Source organism: Mus musculus, chromosome 17, assembly GCF_000001635.26.
Source record: "Mus musculus strain C57BL/6J chromosome 17, GRCm38.p6 C57BL/6J".
NCBI lineage: Eukaryota > Metazoa > Chordata > Mammalia > Rodentia > Muridae > Mus > Mus musculus.
Window position 1 is genome coordinate 67,155,259 of NC_000083.6, and position 14,642 is coordinate 67,169,900.

The 14,642-nt window shown below is 44.0% G+C and overlaps 1 protein-coding gene across 2 annotated transcripts in view; it reads right to left on the reverse strand.

Annotated features, from left to right (window-relative positions):
* The window catches only part of Ptprm (protein tyrosine phosphatase, receptor type, M), a 687,644-nt gene that overhangs the window by 488,411 nt on the left and 184,591 nt on the right, over positions 1-14,642 (reverse strand). The gene's annotated exons all lie outside the window — the stretch shown is intronic.

A 14,642-nucleotide genomic window follows, 5' to 3' on the forward strand; every position in this document is an offset into this window, starting at 1 on the left:
AGTTACTGATTATTCATAGTCACACCTAGAAAATAGGCACAGAGAAGAACAGTATACCCAAACTCTGGGGCAAGACTCAACCCCATACTCTCCCTGGCTTCCTCCCACCACATCCCAGACATATCAGGTGATCTGAGCTGCTGAACCCAAAAAGCATAAAACAGCATTGTGGCAGGAATGTACATCAGCCCTGTCTTAGTTAGGGTTTTACTGCTGTGAACAGACACCATGACCAAGGTAACTCTTATAAGGACAACATTTCATTGGGGCTGCCTTACAGGTTCAGAGGTTCAGTCCATTATCATCAAGGTGGGAGCATGGCAGCATCTAGGGAGGCATGGCGCAGGAGGAGCTGAAAGTTCTACATCTAAATGCTGCTAGGAGAAGACTGGCTTCCAGGCAGCTAGGACAAAGGTCTTAAATCCTACTTCCTTCAACAAGGTCATACCTACTCCAACAAGGCCACTCCTCCAAATAGTGCCACTTGCTAGGCCAAATATATTCAAACTACCACAAGTCCCATGGACCAGGACAAGCATTTTAGTTTCAAGTCTCAGTGGCCTTGACTCTTACAGGTGCAGTACCCAGGGTGTTGATTGAATTTCCCCAGAGACCAATGAGTTAAAGGCACAGTTTTCCAGCTGGTGCTACTGGGAACCAGAGAGACATTCAGGAAGTGGAGCCTAGTGGGCAATCTTCAGGTCCCTGGGACTGTCATCTCAAAGGAGATAACGGGACCATAGGCCCTTCCTCCTCCCCCTCATTAGTATCCTGGCTATAAGCTACGACAACTATTGTTCAGTCAGTGCCACAGGCCAAAGCCAGACAACGGACAACTAAACATGGACTGAAACTTTAAAAGCCACAAGGCAGAAATAGACCTTTCCTCTTTATAACTTGATTATCTCAGGTGTTTGGACACAGTGACAGAAAGTGAGCTAACAATTGCTAAGATGGACTGAACTGGAAAACTTTGACTCTGACATAGAGGAGGTATCCCATAACTGGCATCCACCTTTGTGGTTGTTACCATCATGAAAATCTGCATTTCTTTAAAATGCTTACAGTTTTTTCCCCCAAAAAGGAATTAACCACAAATCATGAATGAACACTTTAAACACACAGTGCATTAATAATGAATGAACAGTGAACACAGTGTTGAATTGTGCTAGTCACCTCTGCTTAGCTGTATGCCAAATGCCCAAGGGGTACAACTTAAAGGAAAGGAAAATGATTGTTTTGCTTATGGATTTATGAGGTTTTATACATGGCCACTTGTTTCCATTCATTTAGTGTGACGATTTATCACAGTATAAGTGTCATGCAAAAGACAGAGAACAAACAGGTCAAGGGACAAGAACCCAGGAATTGATTTCAAAGCATGTCCCATTGACATGCATCCTCCAGCAAGGTTCACTTGCTAAAGTCTCCAAACACCAGCTAAAAAGAGGGTCAGACACCTTCAAAAAGAACATTACAGACTCATACCCTGAGAACAGAGAAGATTTAAGTCACAACCCAAAAGGCTTATGGGTTTTTATGCAAAGCAACACCTTGTTTTCATACTGACTGCTTAACTTCATACCCAATTCATCATGGTTTTCTTCCAGATTAGCAGCAATCTGTGACACTGCATGTGTGGTTTCAGTAATTCACGGTCACTTCTTTGTCACCGTGTAACACTGTGGGTGATAGGGCTAAAGTGTGCCACCAAATTCAAGCTAAGTTTCTAGTCCTTGGAAGTCAACGAGGAATGGGGAGTTAGATCTTGCTTGCTTTAATTCCCACACAGTAAGCATTTACTTAAAGGGGCTATGCTTGCTTTAACCCCCATAGAGGAAGCATTCCCTTAAAGGGGCAGGCTATACTTCCTGCCTGTGGTTCAGTTCCTCTCTTTCCATGATGTAAACAGGAATTTGGGCTCAGGATGCAGGGACCAGAATCTCATAAGGGAGATCTACTTGGTCCTGTGTTATTACCAAGTTCAATTTGCCTCTTTTGGCAGGAATGGAAGCCTTTTGGGCCAACAGACTCTGCCAGCCCTACTCAGCCCTCAGCCACTACCCATGAGCCTCTTCAGCATGCAGCATTAATTATCCAAGAGAGGATCAGGAGATAAGAAATGGGTAAATTAAATTCCACTCTATCAATTTTGTTTCTAGTTCATAGATCTCATGATATAGAGGAAAAATATTGAAAAATATGAGGTTTGGGGACAGCCTTTAATACACTCACTCAAGCTCCATCGAATGCTCATAACCGACTGAGCACAGTGCTCATGAATATGCATGAGCCTGGGACACGCACATGTATCTTCTTGGCAGAGCTGGAAAAGTCCACTCATCCTTGTTACGGTTAGAGAAGAGTGTTAGAAATCCGAGAAGCAATGGCAGAGCCTACACCTACCTAAGACCGGTGATCATACATAGACCCTGCCCACGGTCAGTCTCATGTTGTAATAAAGTCAGAATCTATATATATTAAACCACAACTCCTATATTAAACACATACAACAGCAGACCAACGCTCCATGATCAGGATCCTTGCCCCTGCTAAGTTTCTTGTTCCCTCATGAGCACAGTAGTATACCTTATTCACTCACTTCAGAGTAGCTTGGGTGTTGAAACCAAAAACAGTTCACGACCATAAGACAGAGTGCAAGCAGTGTTTTGTAGTAATGAATACTGTCTTCCCAGGCTCTGGTTAGATTCTCTGTTGCTGTGGTAAAGCAGTGCAAGTTAAAGCAATGAGGGGAGGGAAGGGTTTATCTCATGCCTCTTGGTCACACTTCAACACAGAGTGAAGTCAGGGCAGGAACTGAGGCAGAAGCTAGCTGTGAGGGAAGGCTGCTTGCTAGGTGGCTGGGGTGGCTCATCTTCTAGCTCAGGCTGCTGTCCACAGCAGGTGTGGGCTTCCACAGTGTTATCAATTTAAGACAATCTCTCACAGACATGGCCACTGAGCAATTTAATCTGTGAGATTCCTCAATTGATGTTCTCTTTCTACGTGACTCTAGGTTGTACTAAGTTGTCCGAAAACAAAACGAAACAAACCAACCAAATATAAACAAAAAAAGTAACCAACACGTCTCTTTTTGTATTTAAGTATTTATTTAGGTAATACAACATCTACAGATCTTTGACAGGAAACATGAGAGGGGAAAGGCTGGGTAAATCAATGGACATGTGGGTAGATAGCTAATAAGATTTAAAACACCTACGACAGTCAGCTGCTACTTTAAATTTAGGCCACCACTTAGGCACAGGATGTTGTCCTAATGGCCCTCATAGGCTGAAAATCCTCCTCAAAAGGCCTGGGACCTGAGTGCTATGGGTTTGGGACTTTTTTTTCAGATTCTAAAATATTCATAAACGCAAAGATGTTTTGAGGAGAGGAGCCATGTTTAATGTCTAAATTAATTCTCCTTCATGTGTGCCTTGTGCTTACAGCTGGAATGGATACACACAACAGCCTCAGCTCACCTGCGTCTTTGCCAGGTGTGTGATTTCTCACCTGCGGTGCCATGTCTGCTCAGAAAGTGTCAGATTCCGGAGCATTTCAGGATTTTAGATTATCAATTTTTAACCAGTATTCTAATTAGCATCCTTCATATTAATTTCCTCCTCCCTCTCAAATTCCCAGTTTTCTACATCTGCTGCCAATGTATTTCTCAGCATAAGGTATGTAAGAAAATAATCTTTGCTAACACAGACACTTTGGTAAACATCTCTCTAGAAATCTCTCTGTCAGCACCAGCACAAGAAGATTAGTGACATTGTCAATAATTTCACTGGTAATGATTGGAGCTGGGGACCTGTGATGAGATGGGAACCTGTGGAAGCCAGAAAGAAAACTCGCAACAAATACAAAGTTGCTTTTCTCAAGCTAACACCCTTAGAGGAAGGGAGGCCCAGTGCCTGGAGAGGTAGCTCCCCTGTCCTCTGGCAAATGAAGATGGAAGGAGGTGGGAGACAGATACGGAAAGACTGTCTGCATCCTCTGCTCGTCCCTTGTTCATAACTCTGCTTCATCCTGAGCCCCGGGCACCTTAACCATCACCACCTTTGTCACCATGAACAAGAACTCTACCTGTCCCTCCCGTCCTGGCATCAAAAGTGAGGCTCTTAACATTTAAAGGCAAACATACAGGAAGCAATCAAGCAAACAGTACTAGCCCCGTGTCTATGCAGTGCCCTTGGATCCCTGCAAATGGGCACAAGTGTGACCAGCACTTGCACGTCTATGCAGCACCATTAAATACAGTGTTGGCACCATCTCTGGCTACAGCCCTGGTCTACACAAGCCAGAACCAAGCATGGCCTCTGCAGCTCCGGTCCAGCTTCAGCCAGTTTCGCCTTGGCTGTTTGGCTGACTCTTAAATCAATCTGTTGACTATTTTAACTCTGTTCCCTAGAAATGGAGCCGTAGGTTGGTATGATAGCATTTGTCCCAGCATATGCCACAGCCTGGGCTTGGGGCCCATAATGATTACTTGATATGTTTGTTTTTCTAGAGCCTCCTTTCCTCCAATAACTGCGAGTTCCTGGCAGAGCCTATCCCTTTGGTTTCTGCAATCCATGATTGATTAGATGAGTGCCGTGTGTTGTGTCGGCTGATGTCAACACAGCCCGGTCAGTTTCCTGCTTATTCTACTTCTCTGTGAGCTCGCTGTAACTCAGGATCATTCATACCCTGCAGACAGAGCTCAAGTCCTGTGTCGTGGAGACATCCTGATGAGGTCCTAGAAGGGTTCTTGATGTGCAGAGCAAATTGCACATTCGTTTCTGGGATCAGAAATTCAATTCGACCAAGAGAAAGTCAAGTGCTGAAACAATAAGCTAATTCCACTTTCAAGATGGCTTCAGTGAGTCCCTCACCGAGGACTCCACCCCTTTCCAGTGGGTTAAGCCCTGCAGGTGGGGTTGAATACTATCCTCAGGTTACTCCCCTTGACCTCCATGGCTGTGGACCTCCCTCTTCCTAGTTTACACCTGAAGTGTTGTCCCACTCCTTGGGACTGAACCCAAGTGGGCATTTCAAATCTATTTTTAATACTACAAATGTGATCCATTTTTCTAGGCTTTCCTTTGATTGAGGAATGGAGAGGTTCACATTTTACTTGGTTCCGATTCTCAAGAAAACACCGTGGAACCCATTTGTCCTTTTCACACTGCATGACCTGACTGCCTTCCTGCTCTCAAGAGGAGCACATAGTTCTGCACCCACGGCAAGCGTTCTGCGCCCTGGGACTTACAATCCAAATGGAAAGGCCGGACAGCGGCACAGGAAAGAAATAGTCCTGGAGCAAAGAATGCAATCATCAAGAGTCAAGAAGTTCAGAAAAAACGGCTTCCCATCCTGCTGTCAGAGGAACGAGTGAGATTTAAAGCTCAATTCTCAAAACTCTTTGGACTTTGATGGTATTTTGGGAAGTCTTTATCTCAATTGTACCAAGATTGAAGGGAAAGGGTTTATACACAGCACAGCAGGTTACTGGAGAGGTTCAGAAATTGTATCAGGAACTGAAGGGCTGGGAGCAATCATCTTTTGAAAGGGAATGGGTAGAGCCTGGGGGAGGGAGGGAGAAGCTATGGTGGAGGTAAGAGCAGCAGGGTAGGGTGCAGCCAGGAAATGTGTGAGCTTGGTTTGCAAATCTGAAGCTCGCCAGACTTCCACCAGCAGATAACTGTCATAGGGCAAGTTCAAAAGCAAGGAAGGTCACAAGGTTGACAGCTCTGGGCTTGGAGGTGTGCCTGCGGGTCATCTACAGAGAGAGAGACTCACTACGAGTTGTAGAAGGAGCTGCAGCACCTTAGGGAGTGACAAGAATGGAGGTCCATTTTGAGTGTTTCTGTCCTTTCAACATAAATAAAGCCAATCAAGCTCTATTTTCTATTGGCGGAGTCTAAACTTGTGCCCTTGAAAATAAGAGATTCCAAAGAATGGAGAATGGCTGGGGTGCTCAACTCTAAGCAGGACAACTAAATATATCACCCCCTCCAGGGCTCAGGGAACATCCTAAAGAGTGGGAAGAGAATGGAAGCTTAGGAGATTGGAGGGGGCACTGTGTCTTCTGCACACAGCAAGGCCACGGTACTCATGAGCTCACTACTTACAGGGTAACTTGTACAAGGTTGGATTCCTCAGCCTGTCAACGTGTGTGGTGCTCAGGAGACCCCTTATCGGTTACAAAGGAAGTAGGGACCGTGAATAAGTGGTTGGGGAAGAAGTATTGTCTTCAGTCCTGAACCCAAAGATAATATGACCACCCTGCAGTAAACAACCCCTAATTCCTGCTCACACAAGCAACCTTAGTGAAACTCGGTGAATCTGAGAGGTGGGGGGGGGGCAGGCATTGGAGGGATTTTAGAAAGAAGAAAGATGTCAGTGGGAGAAGGGGGAGAGATATGAGAGGGCAATTGTGAGACAATGACCCAAATTTCAGTATATACATATATAAAGCTTTTTAAACAATATTTATTTATTTTATTTTATTTTTAGTATAGAAATAGTGTTTATTTAGGGCATGGGGAGGGGAGTTGAGGGAGGGGTAGAGACAGAGAAAGGCAGAGAGAGAAGAGACAGAGAGAGAGGGAGAAGGAGAAGAGAAGGAGAGGAATAGAGGCTGCCCAGGAACACATGGGGAGAGGGGGGAGGGGAGTGGGGAGAGAAGGGACAGAGGGGGGGAGAGGGGAAGAGAACAAAAGAAGAATATTTATTTTTAAGGGAGGTGGGGTAAGAGATGACCACTGAGAAAGAAGGTAGAGCTGAATGTGAGATACTCAACACAGTCGGGATCTCGGAGCTCTCCCAAAGCACACCCACATTGAAATGAAGAGGGGGCAACTGAGAAGGGCTTAGGGCAAGGGAGATAAAATCTGCTGACAGAGACTGAGAGAGACAGTCGGTTGCTCAAGGGAAGAACGCCATCTCAAACAAAAGCATAGTTTCATTTCATTAGTATATGAAGTTTAATTAAATATTTCCATTTGCAAAGTCAGACAAATGATTCCCATTATCAAGAGCCTTTGTGCTGCCTTTAAATGACAATCTGGCAGAACACACACACACATATCTTAAGATTTCAAATCCAGGCTCATCTGTAGAGAGCAATTAGAAAGTATCAATAGTGTGACTGATTCCAGATCGTATCTATACATCATAATGACAACGCAGGACAAAAGAATCTAGACAGTGACCCCACTTGAGTGGGTTTAATTGAAATCTGGTAGCAGAACTAAGGGTCCAACTCTCAAAACATCTTTTCAAGTTGCCTAAGAAGGTAGAAGAGGACTATGCCTCTGGGCTGCTGCTTCACTGATCAAATCTCCCTGATCAGTTCTGGGATGCACAGGTGACTTACGGTGGTCTAATGGGCTCCTCCCGGGATACCTAATCTAACTAACTTACCTCTGACTGGGACATCTAGTGTAGAAGAAAACCCTGGGAGATTGTAGGCAACCTGCCTTCACCAGAAATCAGTGAAGGAGGAGCTGGTGAAACCCAACCCAGCCAAGCCTTGGTGACTCTTCTTGAATAATCTTCTTAACACAGATCAACACATGATCCTGACTGAGTTGGCCATTCTGGCCAGATATTCTCCTGATGAGAAAGCCTTAATCTAAGTGTTAATCAGTATTTGAATAGCCCGTCAAAATCAAGCTCTTTACAGACTTACATTTTTGGTGTTCTGCCTCCATACAGCGTGTTCCTTACTAGCTCATGTTTCAGATGAAGGTCTGATAATTTGCAGTCAATTTAGCTCTAATTTATAATCAGTGAGATAGGCACAGGGTAGGCAGTTAAGGGCTTGTAAATGCAGGCAGGGGAAGTTTCCTAAACTCAAGTCTAATTATGCCACCCTTTAATGGCCCCTCATTTTCCTCAGGATGAAATTCAATTCTATTTTTGTGGCTTTTGCCTTTGGGTTCCTCCCATCATCTGCTCTCCCATGGGTTAAGCCTGCAACCACATTGTTGAGCTTCTTTCAGCTCTACTAATACACTACCTCCTTTTGTCTCTTACGGGAGATGCAATAATAGCGCTCCATAAGCCTGAGTGTGACTTAATTTCCAGAACGGGGAGTATATCTGGGTTGCTTAGGAAATGTGAATTGAGGTTTCAGGAGTTTAGGAAGATCACGGGCTGAGTTAGAGCTGAGGTGCGGGTGGGGGACATCAGTGTCATGGCAGATGTCTCTGCAAGTGGAAGGTGAGGCCAAGGGGTCAGAGTTAGGGATTTAAGTCGCCAGACTCAAATATAAACAGGAAGTATAAGCCAAAAAAAATGTAGGTAGGCCATGAAATCTGGGAAATTTAAAGATATGGATTCTTTACATGTATCTGCAAAAGAACAGAGCCCTTCTCACATATGGTTTTAAATATGATTTTAATTGAAATAGAATTCCTTTACTTTTTTTCAAACTTTCTTCCTTTTAACCCCTCCCATGTCCCCCAACTTTCAAGTTGAGGCCCTATTTTTTCTTTGATTGTTATTGTTATGTACAAATATATGTATGCATATATGCATATATAAAATATATGTATATATTCATATATATATATATATATATATATATATACACACACACACATATGTATATACATGTACTATACATATATAACCTACATCTTGATTTTAGTTCAGAACGCACCCTGGATGAGACTTACAACCTCCAGAGCCATAACCTATGAATATCTTTCCTTATTTAAGGCTAAGAAGTGTACAGTGGTTTGTTATAGTAAACACGAGAAGCCAACGTATCTGTCTAGAACATTCTTCCTTGCTCCATCCCCCTACCATCCACCGTTGTCATCCCTGGATGCTCAGAAGCAATATTTTAACAGTAAGTTGCCATCACTGCTATCAGCAGTTAACATTTTCAAGAGGTGCTGAGCAAGAGTTGTTGAGGAAGGAGTCGGGTTTGGAGCTACGCCTCAGAGTCACCACAGCGGAACGGTGGAGGTTGGAGTCTGCTTTGCGGTCAGCAATAGTTTTCTATCGTTCTAATGGCCACACTATGATTAGAATCACCTCCACGCTTACATGGAGCCATGGGATGGTGACTCCCTCGGAGACCTGGGTGCTGGGAGTGACGGTGTACACCACATAGCAAGAGAGCCTGATGCATGGGAGATTTTCAGTGATGGTGTGATGATGCTCTGAGAGATGCAGTCAATAGACAGATGCAGAGATGCCATTCTCTCTGTAGACCTGTCAGGCTAACTTAATGCAGCCACAACCCAAGCCAATAGGAGGTTCATGTCGATGGTTTTAAGTCTGTCAGTTTACAACTCAGATTAAACGCTACACATTCGTAGAAACAAAAGGGAATCCTAACACAGAATTATAGTAGAGCAAAAATAACAAACTCTATTTCTATTATGCTAGTGCTCTCGGTCACTAGTTTTTCTTCCCTGCCATATGGTTCAGTGATGATCTTCAATGCTCAATACCATTTCCAGCATCCACATTAATACTTTCAATAACCGCAGTCAGGGAGCATACTGTCATCTGTACTTGTCCACAAACAATCGTTGAAAGCCGTGGAAGCCTTTCCTAAGCTAATTAACACAAACTCCTCAAGCGGTCCTGGGAAAGAGACAGCATCCTGAAGCCTGAGTGATGGTTGCCAATAGCAATGGACTCCAAGCCAGCACGCAGGATGGACAGACAGACCATGCAAGGTGAGGTGACTCTAGAGATGAGGACCAGCAAGGGATACCTATGCCTGTCTCCAGCTGCAAATGGTAGAAGAAAAGTTCAGAGAACGAAAGAGGGAGGAGGCTGTGGTATCCGTGAAAAGGCTATGAGACCAAGGAGAAGGAACGAAACGGGGCATTTCTGAATGGGCTTGCCTGCTACACTTGCTAACACACCAACAGGCTTGTGAGCTCTAGAATCATCATGGATCTTTCTTTCCCCCGGGCAACTCTTCAGCATGTTTGGTATGGCATTTTCATGCTCACTTGGCTAATGATTGGAACTGCTTGTGCAGGGAGTCTGGACATATTCACTGTTCATGCCAATCATGGGGACACTGCTCTTTAAGGGCCTGGGGACATTTTACAGACAAACATCTAACTTGACTCTTATGGATAAGATCCTGGTTTATATACACTCTCCAAAACTCGACAGTCTTTGAGGTCCATCAGCTCCCCTGTGTTCTCATGGCTGCACACTCACGACAGGAGAGGCCAGTAATAAGGGAACTGAGAAAATGCACAGTACTGACTTCATGAGTGATTACTGAGATATCGTAAGAAATCTTTCCTTTCAGGAACAGGGGAAGACATGATCTCAAAGAATATGTAGAGAGGCTTTTCAAATCCTTACATGACTTTAGTAAGAGAATGGGGAATGCATTGGTATAACAAGAGTTAAAAATGTGATTTTTAAAATTAACACTTAGCATTGTACCAAAAACTATCCTGGAGAGAGCTAAAACCACATCCCCCAAGAGAGGGCAGGTAACACCCAGAGAACACAGGAGTTGGAGTGATACAGAATGGGGGTCCCCTGTTATAGCAGGAGTCAGTAACATAAGCAGGAATGGTATTCCTTAACAGAGGAATATAAAATATGTACATTATTATACTCATGGCAGACATCAGCACTAGGGGGAGAGCCATGTCCTCTGGCCCTGTGCCAGGGGCAGGAATCATGTCATTCTGTCCCCACCAGGGCCATGCCCACTGGCACCCCTGGATGTGTGTGGAGAACAAGGGGGCACTGGGGAGGAAAGAGGAGGATGTACAAACTGCTTGGAATCAAATTCCTTTGTGCTGGAAGCCTTGCCCAAGACTGAAGCGTCCTGCTGGCCTAGTGTCAACAGTTGCTACATAAGACAAGCACTCTTGGTCCTGTGGCTCAGCTCCTATGGTTGGGAACAGTCCAGGAGATAGTTTTGGATCAGGGCTAAGTTCTCTATGGCTCTTGACTTCATGCAAATTAAGGATGACAAGAATGACTGTGGCTTATCAACTTTCATAAAAAAAAAACTGAATCGGGGTAAATATTTATGTAGGTGTTCAACCTAATTTTAGAGAGACGGTAATGTCACTGACATAAACTCAAAGAGATGCTTACCAAAGGCTGTGAATGGGAAAGGGTAATTGGGAGTTGCTTAGCCAACGTCAGGGCTCAGCTCATTGTCCCGAGGGGCAGCTAAACCAATGATGATGATGATGACCTCAACACTATTTAAATGCACATCTGTATGTTACCCAATCCCCTGTGATTAGTTGTAACAAGCCATTCTCAGAGGCCTGCACTGAGGTCATCACTTCAGTAGGTCACATAAATAGAGACAATCCACCACATCGTCTACAATACTGCTGACATTTTCGTCAAAGTCCCTTGGAAACTTCAGTAATTAAAAGATGCCTCCACTATCAAGAAGAGTCACCCTAAAGGACTTCTAAGCAAAACATGGCTGAGAAATGACTGACCTGGTGGGGGGAAGGGGTGTTGAATCAGGCAAACCAGAGGACTTTCAGCCACGGTGCATTTGTACCAAACATAGCCAAAAATGATTGGCATCAAGACTGGAGAGTTCAGTGGTTAAGAGTACTTTCTGCTCTTGCAGAAGACGTGGGTTCGGTTCCCAGCATCCACAAATAGTAGGTATGAGAATAGACATTGGTAGATTACAATAGATGCTTTCACCATGAAAAAATGTCTGAGAAGATGCTGCTTTTGGTATCATTTCAACAAAAGCCATTCTTCCAGCTTTAAGGCGACGGTTGAAATGACATACTTGGCTCTTCTGTTTGTACAGACACAATCATGGGAAACACAAATTGCTCACTACATTATTACATAATCAAACATCTCTGAAATATCTAATTCTGACTACCCTATTTTTCGGGTTCGTTGAGTAGGCCACATTTTTCTGAGAATGTCAATGACGGAATTAGTCTACACATTTACACATTTTAAATTCCATGCTTTTGCTGGGACTGCCCTCCCTAATGACAGACTCTGGTGGCTTGACACCAACACACCTGTGTGATTTTCATTTCAAGACTCAACAATGGATTGTTGCCAGAAATAACTAAACAGCATTAATATAATTTATTTGAACTCTCAAAATACCACACATTCTTAACCCTGAGTAGTTAGTTACTTGTTACCAGTTAAGTAGTTACTTGTTACCAGTTACCAGTTAAGGCAGCATACACAACACTTTCTCATTTGAATAAATGTTTGCGCCAATCCCAGATAATGAATGATAACAAAAAAAATCATAAAGAAAAAGATCATTAAGAAAAGCTAATGGGCTCTAGTGGTAGATCCATTGGCCAACACTTGTCTTATAATAAGTCTGAGGACCTGGGCTCAACCCCCAGAATCCACAGAGAAAACCAGGACTAAGAGCAGACACTAGCAATCTCAGTCCTGGGGATGGAGACGGACATCTTGGTGGGGCTCACTGGCCAACAGGCCCTGACAACTTAGCACAAGGCCAAGGAGCGACCCCATCTAAAAAAAGAACCAAAACAGAAAAACAAAACAAGGTGGCACCTGAGGAACAACAGTAGATGTTGTGTTTTGGCTTTTGGCCTATGCATGTGTGTGTGCACGCATACATACACACATGCATACATGTAAACATACATCATTCCAAACCATTCCCCTTAAATAGTCATTGAAAATACTTTTATCATAACTTCCAACAGGACATGCAACATTTTGTAGAATGCAATCGTGACATAAAATTTAGAACCTACTTTCCCCTCCGTGAACATTACCTGCTGTTTTGTTTGTTTCTGGCCTCAGAATTGAAACTCGGGATATCTTGACTACTCGACAGTATCTCTCTCACTGAGCTCTAACTCCAGCCCTAGGAGTGGCTTTAAATATCAATGAATGCATGTGGACAGCCTCCTGTTAACAACTTCAGAGTATTCTAATAGAAAGCAATCCAGACCACCGCAGTCACTGAAAGAGAATGGGTTCAACTATCTGAAGATTAATCTCAATTCGATGTCAAAGTGATAGTCTCCACTTGTAAGAATTTCCATAGTAGACAAATCCATGGCCAAAAAACCAGATGACTGGATGTCAGGTTGAGGTTCTGCCCTGCGTAAGGAAAGCTTCTCGATTGGGGTCATCTTCAATTATGGAAGATCACTGCAGTGACCAACTACTAGGCCAAAGACAGGCAATTCTGAAAGAGGGTTTTAGGAAGAAACAGGCCTTTGGATGTATACATTTTAAACACAACAGAAACAAAGGCAAATGCACAGAAATTTCTGGAGAAAGCAGTGGGATCTAAAAAAGAGAAGAAGAAGAAGAAGAAGAAGAAGAAGAAGAAGAAGAAGAAGAAGAAGAAGAAGAAGAAGAAGAAGAAGAAGAAGAAGCAGCAGCAACAGCAGCAGCAGCAGAAGCAGCAAACATCTGGTTGTCCCAGGAAAAGATGGGGTGACTTCACAGGTGAGCTTGCCTTGAACATCAGTGATCTGGATGAAAGACCAGACACCTCTAGGTACATTAGACCAACATAGAGAAGTCAGAGAAGGACAAGATCAGGGGCACTGATCAAAACTCAGGTCAGGCGCTTGCTTCTAAGCGTTCCATGTTCACTTTGTGGAACTGCAGCCCAAGTAATGAGCCAAACAAAGGAAGCTAAGAGTAGAGGTGATCCAGGGCTGATTGCCTGGCACTCAGAGATTTCCAGTGAGCACCAACCACCCCAAAGCAGCCATGCCTACCATGGCTAAGCATTTGTGCACATTCCACAGATTTGAAATATAAGCATAAACATGATATTCACAGTAACCTTGTTAAGATATTACTATTTCATGATCCTTAAAGGTTGGGGCCAGGGAGAAGGCTCAAGTGGCTATCACTTGCTATGCAGGCCTGATAACCTGAGTTTGGATCCTCAGAAGCCAGGTAAAAGCTGGATACGTTAGTGGAAATGCCTGGCATCCTAGAGTGCTCTAGTTGTCCAGGAGACGGGAGACAGAAGAATCAACAAACGCTTCACAGTGGACACTGAAGGATAGTCGGGAGCACACGGTGGAAAAACAGTAAAAGACTCTGTCTCACACCAGGGAAAGGTGAGGGCAGATACCTGTGACTTTCTCCTGACCTCCACACATGTGCACACAGCACACACATGCCTTTGTTCACATACATACATCATTCATACTACAAAGAGGGGGAAAGTTACGCATGCCCTACATACATGCATCCAGAGGAAACTGGCAAGATAGCCCCTTTAGGAGGTGCCATGGAACCTTCAATGCACCTTGTAGCAAGAGCCTCTTGAGTTGTTTCCCAGAAAATGGACTAAACCAAGGCTGTTTGCATCTCACTGGAGTTGAACCTTTTGGTCTTCTGGGAAGCATCCAGACAAGCTTGGACTCTTCTGAAGAAACAACCACTCTATCAACTCTATCCATTCCACATCAGAAGAAGCAGCCACTTTGAGACTTTGTCTTTCTCCAGGGATGGCTGTATAGTGCCCTTCCTCCTAATGGGCTCCATTGGAGAAGCAGAGGGTCTAGTATTGTTTACTTTAGATACAGTCTAGGTCGCAGGGTCATCTCTGCCTTCCTGACCACATTTCTGAGCCTTTTTGTCTGAGTACTCACATAGTGAAAGGCCTTGCATTTAAACATCCAGGTCACATA